This window comes from Podarcis gaigeae, assembly GCF_964106915.1.
Source record: "Podarcis gaigeae genome assembly, chromosome: 6".
Taxonomy (NCBI): Eukaryota; Metazoa; Chordata; class Lepidosauria; order Squamata; family Lacertidae; genus Podarcis; species Podarcis gaigeae.
Window position 1 is genome coordinate 77,284,666 of NC_139682.1, and position 14,433 is coordinate 77,299,098.

General features: G+C 43.4%; 2 long non-coding RNA genes across 5 annotated transcripts in view; one reads left to right on the forward strand and one right to left on the reverse strand.

Moving 5' to 3' along the window:
* Positions 1–10,600, reverse strand: part of LOC310846684 — a 155,984-nt gene extending 145,384 nt beyond the window's left edge. For 3 of the 4 annotated variants that reach the window (XR_014565466.1, XR_014565467.1, XR_014565469.1), the window contains exons 1-2: positions 10,529–10,600; positions 9,820–9,873 (exon numbers count right to left, since the gene is read on the reverse strand). This is a non-coding gene — a long non-coding RNA (uncharacterized lncRNA). The other variant, XR_014565468.1, reaches the window with a different exon arrangement.
* A 229-nt stretch (positions 10,601–10,829) lies between these two features.
* Positions 10,830–14,433, forward strand: part of LOC310846678 — an 82,137-nt gene continuing 78,533 nt past the window's right edge. Inside the window, exons 1-2 of the long non-coding RNA XR_014565454.1 lie at positions 10,830–11,046; positions 14,020–14,135. This is a non-coding gene — a long non-coding RNA (uncharacterized lncRNA). The remainder of the gene's footprint in view (positions 11,047–14,019; positions 14,136–14,433) is intronic.

A 14,433-nucleotide genomic window follows, 5' to 3' on the forward strand; every position in this document is an offset into this window, starting at 1 on the left:
TTTGTAGGGGTGTGTGGCTGCTGCCACATCCAAGGCCTTATTGGACTCATGGAACTGGTTTCACAATTCTTTGGCTCCTGGGCAATGTCAAGAATACACACTTTAACTTGATTGTGCTTGTTTAATTTCTAAGATTAAATCACTGAGTGGGTTAATGGGAATAATGGAAGAAATAAATGTATGGCATCATGACATCTTCATATAAGAAATTAAAGATTGTTATTTCTTCTCTTTGCTGTGTTTGGAAGTTCATACTTCTGATTGCTGACAGTCATATCAGGAGTGGAGAGAGAGAGAATATATGTATATGTATATGTGTAGTTAGAGAGATGATAGGTAGATAGATGATAGATAGATATAGATAGATAGATAGATGATAGATGATAGATAGATAGATAGATGATAGATAGATAGATAGATAGATAGATAGATAGATAGATAGATAGATAGATAGATGATAGATAGATGATAGATAGATAGATGATAGATAGATAGATGATAGATAGATAGATAGATATAGATAGATAGATAGATAGATGATAGATAGATGATAGATAGATAGATGATATAAATCTTCATTAAGTTTGCTGTGTGATGCCAAGGCCAGGCATAGGGCAATAAAAAACCATCATCTAAATATAACAGACCAAGTGTGCATGCAGTTCAAATACCCATTTAATCACATCAGATCGGAGAGAAACTACAAAGACAATGACAGTGAGCCAAGCTGCGAGCTTCAGCTCAGAGACTGAAAACAGTGATAAGTTCAGGATTTAAAGTTTATCAAAAGGTTGGTATCAAAGACTGTGATCCCTTGCATGTAAGACAGGGGATTGGTTTCTGCATGAGCCTGCAGGCTTTGATGGAGTTTGCTGTTTTGCTCACTTTTAATGAACTTTGTCAGGGACGCAGGTGGCGCTGTGGGTTAAAGCCTCAGCGCCTAGGACTGCCGATCGAAAGGTCGGCGGTTCGAATCCCTGCGGCGGGGTGCACTCCCGCTGCTCGGTCCCAGCGCCTGCCAACCTAGCAGTTCGAAAGCACCTCCGGGTGCAAGTAGATAAATAGGGACCGCTTACCAGCGGGAAGGTAAACGGCGTTTCCGTGTGCGGCTCTGGCTCGCCAGAGCAGCGATGTCACGCTGGCCACGTGACCCGGAAGTGTCTCCGGACAGCGCTGGCCCCTGGCCTCTTGAGTGAGATGGGCGCACAACCCCAGAGTCTGTCAAGACTGGCCCGTACGGGCAGGGGTACCTTTACCTTTACCTTTAATGAACTTTGTCACCATCCCTAATGAGGAAAGCTTACAACATTCAAGGCTTTGTGGTTTGGGGAAAAAGTGGAGTGAAAGGAGACATCTTAGAAGGGTATATGATTATACATATTGTGAAGAAAGTGCCAGAATTTTTCTCCCTCTTTCATAATATTAGAATCTGGGACCACTCACCTGCTCTTTTTGAGTTTCCCATATGCATCTGGTTGGTCACTATGAGAAAACGATGATTGATTAGATGAGTGATGCAGCAGGGCTCTTATTATGTTGTGATGTAAATATTTCATGCCAAAATACTACACCAGCATAATTGGGAATAAAGCCCATTGAACTGAATGGGACTTATTTCTGAGTAAACATTATTCCATTGATTTCAGATTTCTTCAATATCCCCCACTAAAATGCTTAGACTTAAAAAGTGCTTAAGTTTGGTTAAGTGGTGCCAATTTTTAAAGACTCCTCTTCTTCTGTTAAATTAAAAATGACCTCCAAATCAATAGAAAACACAAGCAGCTCGTAAGTAACACCAGGCTGCAGGCACTGATGGATGCTAGAAGAAGAAGAAGAAGAAGAAGAAGAAGAAGAAGAAGAAGAAGAAGAAGAAGAAGAAGAAGAAGAACCACCCACCAGGAAACTCGGGCTGAGGATTTTATTATTTGAACTGGAACACATAGAGAGACATGGACACACCCACATGCACACCCCACAACCTGTTTAGAGTATTTTTTATTTTATTTAAAAGCACAAATGCAAAATTTAAGAAAGAAGATAAATTGAGAACAAATAAAAGTTATTTATTCTCTCCCTCAAAGACTGCAGGTAGACATTCTGGGATCCACATGACTGCTAACATGAAGCAGCAGCCAAATCCAGTGTCTCTTCTTCCTCTCCCCTTGACATCCCATAATAGTTAATGCTACACAGTGTGTGACACACAGGACATCACCATACTTGATTTCCCAGTGGGAATCAAACGCTCTCATAGGAGGGGAAAGGGCCAGCTCTGAAACACACTGGGCAGGTTCAGAGCCCAGGAGACCCCTGAGGGCAGCCCCCATTATTTCCTCCCTAGGGGTGAGAGGTGAGCAACAGCACCCCCAATTCACTGAGAGGCCACTGTAGAGGCGACATTATGAGAGCTGCCGAGGAGGCATTGCGGTTGTCACTGCCACCACAACAGTAATGCATTCCTTGGAAGCCGAATCTTCTGCCTGTGTGGAACCTGCCACCTGAGGCAGTCACTTCACCTTGCCTTACAGGTGGGCCGGTCTCGAGCCTTAGATAGATGCTGCAAGGTGCAGCTCTGGAGCTCACCACAAGTTGAAGCCACAAGCAAACCTGAAGGCTGCTAGTCTGACCTATCAAGGAAGGAGTTTGTATTGAAACTAATAAGTATGTAGAAGCAAAGTGATAGCATCAAGCTTTAATCGAAGACAAATGCCCACAAAAGCACTTCAATAAGGGAAAATATGATACCTTTGGTCCCCAAGTGGGCAAACAATCAATTATAGTACTGGGAAGCTGTAGGTCTTTAGGAACTGAAGCATATCTTTGTGCTAAACCACATGTTTATTTAAATCTAAAATTAACTTTTAAAGGACATCCCCATGCTGCTTCAACTGATGACAATAATAGGAAGAACCACATGAGTTTTGGCAAGAATCAAGAAAAGGATGACCCAGCAGAGAGATGCCTGCTGGAAGGAGAGCAGTGAAAGGGCGGCCCAGGGAAACCCTGGAAGAACTGAGGTAACAATTGTTTCCTGTGGATGATGAACAAAGGCTGGAAGTTCCTTCTTTTGTGCTATTATTTGAATTTAGAACTTCCTCCTTCTGCCCTCAAAATAAGAATGAGTTATTTGTAAATGCTTTCTGGGCTATTTAATTAATGATGACAAGCTCCAAATGGCAGAGCAGAAGACAGTTTTTCAATCTAATCCTGGCATAGTCCATTCAACCAGGAACATGTCACTTTGTGGCTGGAACAACACAACCTATTTGTTTCTGGACCCAATTCAAAGTGCTGGTTTTGACCTTTAAAGAGTTTAATGGCTTGAAGGACACCCTTACCCCATATGAGCTGCCAGCATATTAAGATGATCTATGGAGGTTGTCCTCTCAGATTGGAACCAATTTCTGGTTAGTCTGAGGAAGAGGGTCTTTTCTGTTGACCTGCTCAACTTTGGACTCACCCTTATTGACCTTCCATTGTGGTGCCAAAAACCTTTTGTTTTGAAAGGCCTTAAAGACTGGACTTTACCACCTGGCTTTTGTCACTCCCTTGGAGAATGACGACGGCAATGATTTAGGAAATATTGATTGCTGGTTTCTTAATTGTTTTTATTTCTTGGTCTGCTCTCTTGTTTCGTCTTGTGGTTTTGTTGTATTTTATGGTTCTTGTGGTGGGTCTCCTTGAGGTTTTGTAAGGAAACAAGCTGTGGAGATTTCTTGATTCAGGCAAATGGGGCACTGCCCCACCAACTTCAGTCTGGCCTCAGCCAGCCCCCATGTGCCTGCCTTCTTAATGACAACTAGTCCAGGCAGGGACAATGGCTGTCAGCTTCCTTCTCCTTAGTCTGAGGTCTTGCCCTGGTACCACTTAGCAAGGAGGAAGATGGGAACAAAACTAGAAATAGTTTCTGCCTTTCATTGGCTCTGCCTCCACCTTCTGACCCTATAGTCCCAAAGGGCACCAGCCACCACCGAAAGCAGATTAAAACAAATAGAAGTGCACTACTCAAATAAGCAACTTCCATCTATGTGAGGATGGAGAATAAGGGTTTGGGATGCAGAAAGAGGAACACATCTAGAAAAGAAAACAAGCCGTTTACTTAGAAGGAGTGGGGCTCATTCAAGAGTGGGCAGCGTGGTGGGAGATGTCCTCCCAAGAGCGGTGTTGCTGCTGCTTACCTTGACACTGCAAGGACGTGGTGGGAAAGTGGCAAATCTAAGCTTGCCCAGGTTCACTCGCAGAGCCAGTCTGGCACTGCCACAAGCACACAGACATAGCCCTGAACTAACCATCACCCTGCTCCCTCCATGCACTGTCCAGTTAAGTGGCAGTGGTGCTGCCATTGGGATAGCTTCCCCTAAGAGCAACAAATGTCATCCTACAACACACCTTTCCATTGAGTGAAGATGCAGGGCTTGAGGTTGGGTTGGATGACACCCCAATTATTTTCAGGTAGACCTACAACCATACTAGAGGGACGCAGGTGGCGCTGTAGTCTAAACCACTGAGCCTAGGGCTTGCCAATCAGAAGGTCGAATCCCCTCGATGGGGTGAGCTCCTGTTGCTCGGTCCCAGCTCCTGCCAACCTAGCAGTTCAAAAGCACATCAAAGTGCAAGTAGATAAATAGGTACCGCTCCGGCGGGAAGGTAAATGGCGTTTCCATGCATTGTTCTGGTTCACCAGAAGCGGCTTAGTCATGCTGGCCACATGACCCGGAAGCTGTCTGTGGACAAACGCCGGCTCCCTTGGCCTATAGAGTGAGATGAGTGCCGCAACCCCAGAGTCGTCCACGACTGGACCTAATGGTCAGGGGTACCTTTACCTTTACAACCATACTGCACCTTTCCAGGTGGAGAGAATTATGTCTGGCCAGAACATCCCATGCCTGCTTCTGTCTCTCGCTTTGTAACCCTCCCGCTTCCCTTTTTCTCCTGCTTCAGGCACAGTGGGGTTGTGCAGTTGTGTGGTGCGGCTGAGAAAAGAAAGGCTTGAGATCACAAGCCCCAAAGCTTCAAATACATGAGTTCTAGACTAGTGAACCCATTTCTCCCTTGGTTGGTTAAATCTTACTAAAACCCACGAGCATGATTGAAGTTCATGCATATTTGCACAAGTTTGCATTGCTTCGACAAACAATTCTTCTATCAGAAAGGGTTAGAAACAAAAACGGGGAGAGAACCAGCCTGGAGATATTTATGAGCTTGCAAAGCTAAAGGGGAAAAAATAATTATATACATCTCTTAGCAAAATGAACAAAAAAATTAATCACCTCTTTTTCCTGCTGACAAACATTGATGAATTCTTAAGCAAGGTTGCTTCTGACTATTTTTTATGTTTGATATTGAACATTATGTCCCCTGCTCCTACAAATGGTTTCCCTCCACTCTTTCCCCAGGCTTTTCTGATACGCTTGTTTGAATGAGTGTATGTTCTTCTGACATGTCGCTACTTTAAAGGGGAAATAAAATTTCAGTGACTAGACAGCTAGGTGAGGCAAAAATAATACATTTTTGGGGTTTGTGCATATCTGTTGTTATTAGAGGAAAAAACTACATGCAGACTTTATGACTGACCTGCTGGTTATTAGAGAAAACCTGAAACGCAACCATCTATATTAGATTTTTTAAAGACAGACTTACATACAGGGCTGGCATGATTGTGAGGCATGCTCACACAGATGCTAGGACCTACATGTCCTTGGAGGATCAGCTTTTGATACCCATATCTGGGCCACCTTTAAACTAAAAGAGTACAGTACCTTTAAAAATATTCAGCACCAAGGTGCTGGACAGCTCCCAGATTGGAATCACCCTTTATGCTTCAGAGGCTGAGTCACTTGGGAGTAATGTGTGAGAAATGGGGGGAAATGGTGAACACAGACAGGCACCCAGAAAATATAGTGCCCATCATGTTATCAATTGCAAACAAATGCAGCAATGGCCATCTTTCCTCCACTACCATGGGACAAAACAAAGCTAGCAGTGGAAGCTTCTTAGCAGCAAAACTCTTCTCTTTTTTTCTTTTTACAAGTTTTGTGAGTTGAGGAACCTAACCCGTGTGGTGGTAAATAAGAGACAAGTACGCAAGAATTTAGGTTAATGGGCTGCCGTGGGAACAGTTCCTTCTTACAATACCTCCCCTCTGTGAGGAGGAGAGGCTTTCCCCACCTCTCTTTCTTTCTACAAATGTGGGGTAGTGGGCGGGCATTAACAATGGCATAGTGCTCTGTTGTAAACCTTCTCACATAGTGCTACTAAATCATATCCTGATGCTGCTTGTTTAATAAGACTGCATCAGGATATGATTTAGTAGCACTATGTGAGATGCTGCTTGTTTAATAAGACTGCATATGATCATTTGGCAATAGCTCAGTTGGTAGAGCATGAGACTCTTAATTTGAGGGTCATGGGTTCAAGCCCCACATTGGGCAAAATATTCCTGCATTGCTGAAATGAAGGACATGAGGCAGGAGTTGATAATGCAGTTGAGCTGCGCACAGGTGAGCTGCAAGCAAGCTGCCGGACAGCTCTGTGGAGGCTCCTTTTATTGACACAATAAGCAAACCCAGGCAGATACACATCTTCCAGCCCCGAGATTGTGGGGTGGTACAAAGCTATTTTGGCACCTGTTTCCACCGGGTCATTTTCCCCTTGCACAGTGTATGACGAAGGAGACAAAGGTCTCAGAGACAAAGGTCTCAGAGACAAAGGTTACAGATAGGACACCACAGACTACTGAGACCGCAAAAGGTTAGACAGAGGGCAAGATGTTCAGACAGCTGTGGCTTTATCTGGGAGGGGGAATGTGCCCCTGAGGCTGCCTGCAGGTGGGGAGTGTGCTCCGCACCCAGCGATCATCCCTACACATTGCATAAGCTTTGACTAGCTGACCCTCGCGGTCCCTTCCAGCGCTGTAATTCTATGATTCTATGAATAGCCTTTTGGTGTTCCTTTAACCTCCAGAGAAAGAAGAACCGAGTTTAAAGAAAATAGCATTAATACATTTCTGTGTTTCACTTGTATTAATGTGCATTTTTATTAATATTAATTGTTATAAAATGTTATAAGTCTCCATTGATTGCAAATAAATTATCTACCAATGACGACACACAATACAACAGGACACTAACATCAATTAACAGTATATTTAGCATACCTCAAAATTTAAGCATAAGGTTCACCAATCGGTCAGGAAAAATAACCAGTAAGTTAGCATCCCTAAATAGCCCCAGGGCTGATGACATTAGTACCTAGTAACTCCTTCCCCAATTGTTAAAACCTTAACCCCAAAGGCCAGGACACCCCTTAGAGAGTTCTTCTGGAAGTAGCTCCCTTGTGAAGGCTCTCGGGGATGAAGGGTGGGGCAAGGAAGTAGAACATGAGAATATGTTTTGAAATCACACATAGTTTGTGTACAGTATGCAACCACTATTCTTACATTAAATAAACTATTTTTCCGAGAGCAAAAACACCTCCCATGCACCACCTTCAAACTCCAGGAAGCTGGATGTAAACAAGGAGACACACACACAAAAAAAGAATTATATACAGTAGGAATTCTTGTGAAAATATGTGCTTCCAACCCTTGCATGTAGCTGAATGGTTACCATTAAATCTGGATATGCCAAGTTCGGTTTTCTTAGGAAATCTGTTTTTCCTGCTTTGTTTCTGCAATGTTAGTTCTAGTTGGAAATAGGAGTTTGATTCCCCCCCCCTTTTATTTCTTTGCTGCATTTATATCTCACTTCTTTCTCTAAGGAGCTCAAGGTGGCATAAATAGTTTCCCCCCTCATAACTTAACCCCACAACAATCCTGAGAGACTGTGACTGGCCTCAGGTAAGCTTCATGGCTGAGTGGGGATTTGAACCCTGGTCTCCCAGGATCTAGTCCAAAATTCTAACCCAGTGGTTCTCAACCTGTGGGTCCCCAGATGTTGTTGGACTACAACTCCCATCATCCCTGAGCTCTGGCCTTGTTAGCTAGGGGTGATGGGACTTGTAGTTCAACAACATCTGGGGACCTACAGGTTGAGAAAGGCTACTCTAACCACTACAGTGAAGATCTGGCTACCTATAGGAAGCAAAGTCCCTTCTTGCCTCTCCACTGTCTCTCCATGTCTGTTTGTAGTTCTGTAAGCTCATATTAGGAAGCGCTGCAGGTGTCTGTAATACAATAAAAGGGGAGAATGGCTCTTGCAAAGTCTACAGTTGCTCAATTATGCACATCACCAGTTTTCAATTGGAGGATCTCTACAAAGGAGAGATGTTAAGTTGGCATGTAAAATCTGCTGCCAATTTAGTTCCCCTCTGTGAAGGACGGAGGGGGAGGGAGATGAATAAGGTGCTACAGGCTAGCAGCTTGTCAAAATATCTCTTGAAATGGTAGGTTCCAAGCCATTAAATCCCAGCTTATGCTATACCCCAGAGATTCCTGAAATAGCTCCACAGTATGCATGAGTAGGTATGAAAGATAAAAAAAAGACAGATGCTGTATTGACCTCCGCTCATTGGAACCTGGTCCGCTACAATATTAGTGACATAAAAAACAGTGCTAGAGCTTTTCTTTGGACCACGCTACGTCTGACAGTGTGTGTGTGGAATTTATTAGAGTAATATTACCCAATGTGTGTTTTCACAGGGAAAATTAATGCCATAATCCTGCTGGGACGTTGAATTTCCTTTCTAGAAACCAGTTCACGGAGCCAATTAATATTGATCAAGTCACTCTCCTGGACAAGAGAATTCTTCCTAAGCATTCCTAAAATGAAGAAATTGATGTTTCTGACCCAAACGCTCATAAATTATCAGGCAGCTGCAATTCAAGCAATGTTGAATAATTTGTGTATTCCTGCAAATAAAAGTGAGAGAAAACTAATAAAGCATTCACATGCATTGAAATCTGGGGATGAAAGAGCTTATATATAGTTAATGCTGTGCAGCGTTACTAAATTTTGGCTCAAATAAAACATGCACAGTATGAATTTGACCTGAGATAGTAGTTTACATTGCCACCACTGAGTACCCTGGTTGGTGCTGAGCTGTGACAGGGCCTTCTCAGTTGTGGTTCCTCATTTGCGGAATGCCTTGCCAGGAGGAAGTTAAAAACATCTCTTTTCACCAATGCTTTCAATGGCTGAAAAAGATTGCTCCTGGGAGCCTTGAAACCATCAACTCTGAGAGTATGTAACTGTTGTTAGAGCTTCTTAATGTTTATAAATGTTTTAAATATGGGGAAGGGCAGGTTATAAATTTAACAAATATATAAACATCTTGTTCAAGGAAACTAATACTCTGTGTCTCAATTTGTTCTTTCAAATCAAAAATAGATATTTAATGAGACAGAAATGCTTCACTGTAACACTTAAATTGCACAAATACTCATCTTTTCTTTATTTCTTTTTAACCCTATTTAATAACAGTGTTTCTCCTGGTTGTTGTATCTCCAGTGACTGCATCCTTTTCCTTCTTGAATTTTGGCCCTAATTGACCCTCCCCCTTCTCCCTCCCTCCCTCTCTCTCTTACTTTGCAGTGTCGGGAAATAGATTCTAAAAAATAAAAAAGGCAAATAATTTCAGCTTAGTTCTGCTACACTGCTATTGGTGTAAGGTCTGTAGGTTTGAACCCAGGATCCTCTGGTGCCTTAAATACATTGGGGGGGGGGCATTCAGCACTCATTTGTGTCCTATCCCTGAATACTTAGCCCATTCTCTCCCAACCCTGCCTACCTCCCAACACTGTTGTAAAACTCAGAGTCTCTCATCAATAGCAAACTCTAGATGGTTTCAACGTGGAGGACTTAAACATTTCAGCTAACTTACACCTCCTTCAAATCCTTCCAATTCTGCAAAGGCTGATGTGATCCTCTGTTATACCTGGGTAGATTAAAAATAAATATTTTTTGTCAATTTTTTTTGCTACCCAGTTACAGGAGATTTTGGTCCTGGGATACTGTCAAATTATCCTAATTAATGTTGTGCAAAGTGCTTTGCTTGCTGAATGGGGCTCCAAATGCCCTGTCAACCTCTTCAGGGAAAGCCGAAAAATAGGAGACTAATGGCAATGCAACAAACAAAGCAAATGTTGCTTCTCTCTTATTTTCCAACATGCGTCCCAGTTTTATGATAATCAACAATTGCTCTGAATCGAGGATTTTCCAGTTTAATCCACAATTGTTTTCTGGCTTGTTTGGCCACCTCCCCCCACCCTGGCAACCCATTCCGTCCCTGCTCTAGTGTTTTTCTGAAGGCACCTCTCAGTGTGGGCATGCCATATGGCATATACCATCTGGGGTACCTATTCAGCAATGGTAGATGATCATTAGCCTTAATTAAACCAATTATACCTACATCACATGAATGCCACGAATGATGAATTGGAGCCCCAGTGTAGGTTGTCTTACATATACAATATGCACAAACATCTCGAGGGAGCAGGAAGGAACTTTGAGAAATTTTCTGAATAAAAAATACTCTAAGAAACCAGGTAGAATGCTGGGAGGGCAAACGTAAGGAACAGTACTACATGTACCTGTTAGTATCTGTAGAATAGATGGCATTAGGGAAAAGAGGGGGCAGTTGGCAATTGGCACTTAGGAGTTGGTTGCAGGGGTGCCAACAGGAATAAAATATTGGGGAGGCCCAGGTTAAAAAAAAAGGTAAAGGGCGCCTGGACGGTTATGTCCAGTCAAAGGTGACTATGGGGTTGTGGTGCTCATCTCGCTTTCAGGCCAAGGGAGCCAGCGTTTGTCCACAGACAGCTTTCCAGGTCATGTGGCCAGCATGACTCATGTGGCCAGCATGACTAAACGGCTTCTGGCACAACGGAACACTGTAACGGAAACCAGAGCACACGGAAATGCTGTTTACCTTCCCACCACAGCGGTGCCTAATTATCTACTTGCACTGGTGTGCTTTCGAACTGCTCGGTTGGCAGGAGTTGGGACAGAGCAACAGGAGCTCACCCCATCACATGGATTCGAATCACCGACCTTCCGATTGGCAATCCCAAGAAGCTCAGCGCCATCCACATCCCCTCTGTAGGGCCAGGTAAGCCCCACCACACATAACTGATCACATGACACAGTGCACACACACCATTTAAATAGCAATGCCCACCAACTTTGGGGAGCCCAGGCCCCTCAGATATTTTATTGGGGGGCTGAAGTCCTCTCAGCCCCTAAGAGTTAGCTCCTGCAAAGTCCTGCAAAGTCCTATTGGTCACAGGGCCTGGCTCCTGCACGCACACCTGACAGCAGCCAATTTCTCCTCCTCTGGAGATGGAGACTCAGGTGCAGCCAATTCCTCTTCCTCTGGAGATTCCTCTCTGCTGGACGTGTCCCTAACAAGGTTCCTCACAAATAGCTAACAATACCTTCCTACAGATAAGGAAGTTAGATTGGCTTCAGCCAGAGCCAGGGCCTTTTCAACTCTGGCTCCGGCCTGGTGGAACGCTCTGTCTCATGAGACCAGGGCCCTGTAGGATCTGATTTCTTTCCGCAGGGCCTGTAAGACAGAGTTGTTCCGCCTGGCCTTTGGCTTGGAGCCAATTTGATTCCCTCCCTCCCTCTCTTTCTTTTTTCTTTTCCTTCTCCTCCTGCGATGAGGCTACATTTTAATATTTTAATGTTCCATTATTTTAATGTTGTATTTTATTTTTGTTTTTAAGTTGTAATTATTCATCTTGTTTTTATTATTGCTTGTAAGCCGCTCTGAGCCCGGCCTTGGCTGGGGAGGGCGCGGTATAAATAAAAAATTATTATTATTATTATTATTATTATTATTATTACAGATAATGGGATGGATCCAGTGTTCCTTTCATTCAGAGAAGGAACTGAAATCCTGCAGAGGCCCCTGTCATAGGGAAGGAGGGGTGATTTTAATCAGTTCCTCCTTTTCCCTATAGCCCCTCCCTTCTGGATGGTCCCACAACCTTCCAGAGTAGTTTTGCTGCAGGGGATAGCAAAAGATGGCAAACCCCCTCATTTTCCTCCACCAGGAATGTCTCGTGACCTTCTCCTGAACCCCTTTCAATGCAGCAGCCACACATGGAGGACGGGAGCCGATCGCTCAATATCCGAGGAGCGCATGCTTTGCTTCCAGAAACATTTGATCAAAATGCACGTCAGAAGGGCCATTAGCATATTTGTTTATCTCTTTTAGCCACAAGTCGGTAACGAAAACGCTTGTTAAAGACGCTCACTTTGATTTATATTGCACCCAATAAATTCACCTACAAGTGGATTGTCTTGGAAATATAATTACACATTTATTTCCTCTACAGTGCACTTTTGGGCGGAAAGCAAGACATTAACGGTGCTGTGGAAAGCCTGGAGGTGCCAGAGCTCTTTGCAAGCTCTTGGCTAGCCCGCCTGGCTTCCTTCTTCCTTCTTTTAGTCAAAGAGCCAGCTTCTCCGTAGAAGGAACAGCATGTGCCACAGATAGGAAGATGCCCAGAATGGCAAACTTAATTTTAAGAGAGAGAGAAATCCCTCAAACTTTGTGCAGTTTGATAAAAAAAGAAGAAAATATAAACTAACAGAGCTAACTTGCCTCCTTTCTGTTTATTCCCCCCCACCACCCATGGAAAGCAGATTAATTTTGCTTTCCATCATTTCCCCCCAAGAAACTTGTAACATTGACATTATACATTAATTATTGTGTTTTCTCTGAAATTGCTGTGGTGGGTGTTCTATACAGACACTGCTCCCAGCTTTGCCATGAGTCTTCTACTGCTTGTAGGCATGAGCCAGCCAAAAATTCCAATGGCTTTATTTATCTGCAAATCTATGCACACTTACTTTTGTTGTTGGTTTTTCTTCTCTTGGCCTCTTCTCACTATCTTGGGAGAAACTTTGGATATTCATTGGATGTTGAAGCAGCCCGGTGTCAACTTCTCTACTTGTCCTTGTCCTGCTCCCCAGATATGGTCTCATTCTTATCTTCCTCCATTTTGAAACAGCAGATCTTATGGTTGAGGACCATAAAGACTGAAAGCCATGCACTTGCATAGAGATCCAACCAATGCCAAACTGGGGGTTCTGTTGCAGCCATCATTTCTCTCTCCCAGCCTTGCATATGTTGAAGGGTATGAACAGTTTGCAGGAATGGGCTTTGAGTGCCAGGAACCAGAATAGTTAAGAATAAGGGCTTTCGAAAGGTTTTGGGGGAAGGTGTGCAGCTTATATATATATATATATATATATGTGTGTGTGTGTGTGTGTGTGTGTGTGTGTGTAAATTTTACATAACAAATTTAAATTCAAACACACCATTCACTTCTTCATTTAGGATTCTCTGAATCCTTTGACCTCCCTCTGCCCTTCCATAGTTACCATTATCAATCTTTTCCCCCAGCAGCTTATCTTATTTTCGCTAATCTGTAAAAAAAGAAAGAAAAAGTAATCCATTTTCCCATGGTTTTTCATACATTACAAGCATGACTCAAATCCTGCCAAAGTTATTAGTTGTTTACAGTGTTCTCTTAAATACATTATAAATTTCCCCCATTCCTGCTTAAAATTCTTCTCTTCCTGGTCTCCGATTTTTGCAGTCGATTTCACCATTTCGGCATAGTCCATCATCTTCATTAGCCATTCGTCTCTGGTTGGAACCTTGTCTTCTTTCCATCTCTGGGCCAGTAGTATCCTCGTTGCTGTCGTCGCGTACATGAATAGTCAGAAGGTGTGCAGCTTTAACCCTATGCCAATTTAGCCACTTGAATGACTGCAGTGACTATCCTCATAAGGCCACTGTCTGTGAAGACTGGATTGTTAGGGCATCATCCACCCACTTTTTACCCTTCTCCTCCCTATGCACACCCACATAATCTGTTCTGGGTCCATTCCCCCCATCCTGCTCCAGTCCTCTAGAGCAGATTTGAAGAGGGGAATACACAGGGACAGGAGGGGCCGGCTCCATTGTACAAGCTGATGGAATGAGTTATTTCATGCTGCATTTGATACTTCTCTTTTAACAGACCCATGAACCGCTCCACATAATTCTCTGTTCTCCATTCTCTAGCACACATATCCCAGTCTAAAGTGGTCACAGATTCAACAAGTCTCAGAGCATGATTTCTTCATCCCTCTGCAAAGCTCACAACACAGCTGACCAGGCCGGGCTTCAGAAGAGTAAAGGTGAGGAAGTATTGGTTGGTTTTATTACCCCAATTTTGATTGGTTGGTTAATATCACCAGGGTGAAAACACGTGGCATGTTTACTGAAGAAATCCCATGAGTTCATTGGTAGTCATAACTGACACAGACAGATCCACAGCAAAACACGATCAGCCTTCGTGATGTTCCCATTGAAACACCTTTTGAAAAAGGTACAACACATATAACAATACGCGACTTACCCTCTGCTCTGTGAAGTCAGGGAAACAGAAAGGATGGCCAATGGCGATGACTGCCACAACAGGCTCAAATCAAAATG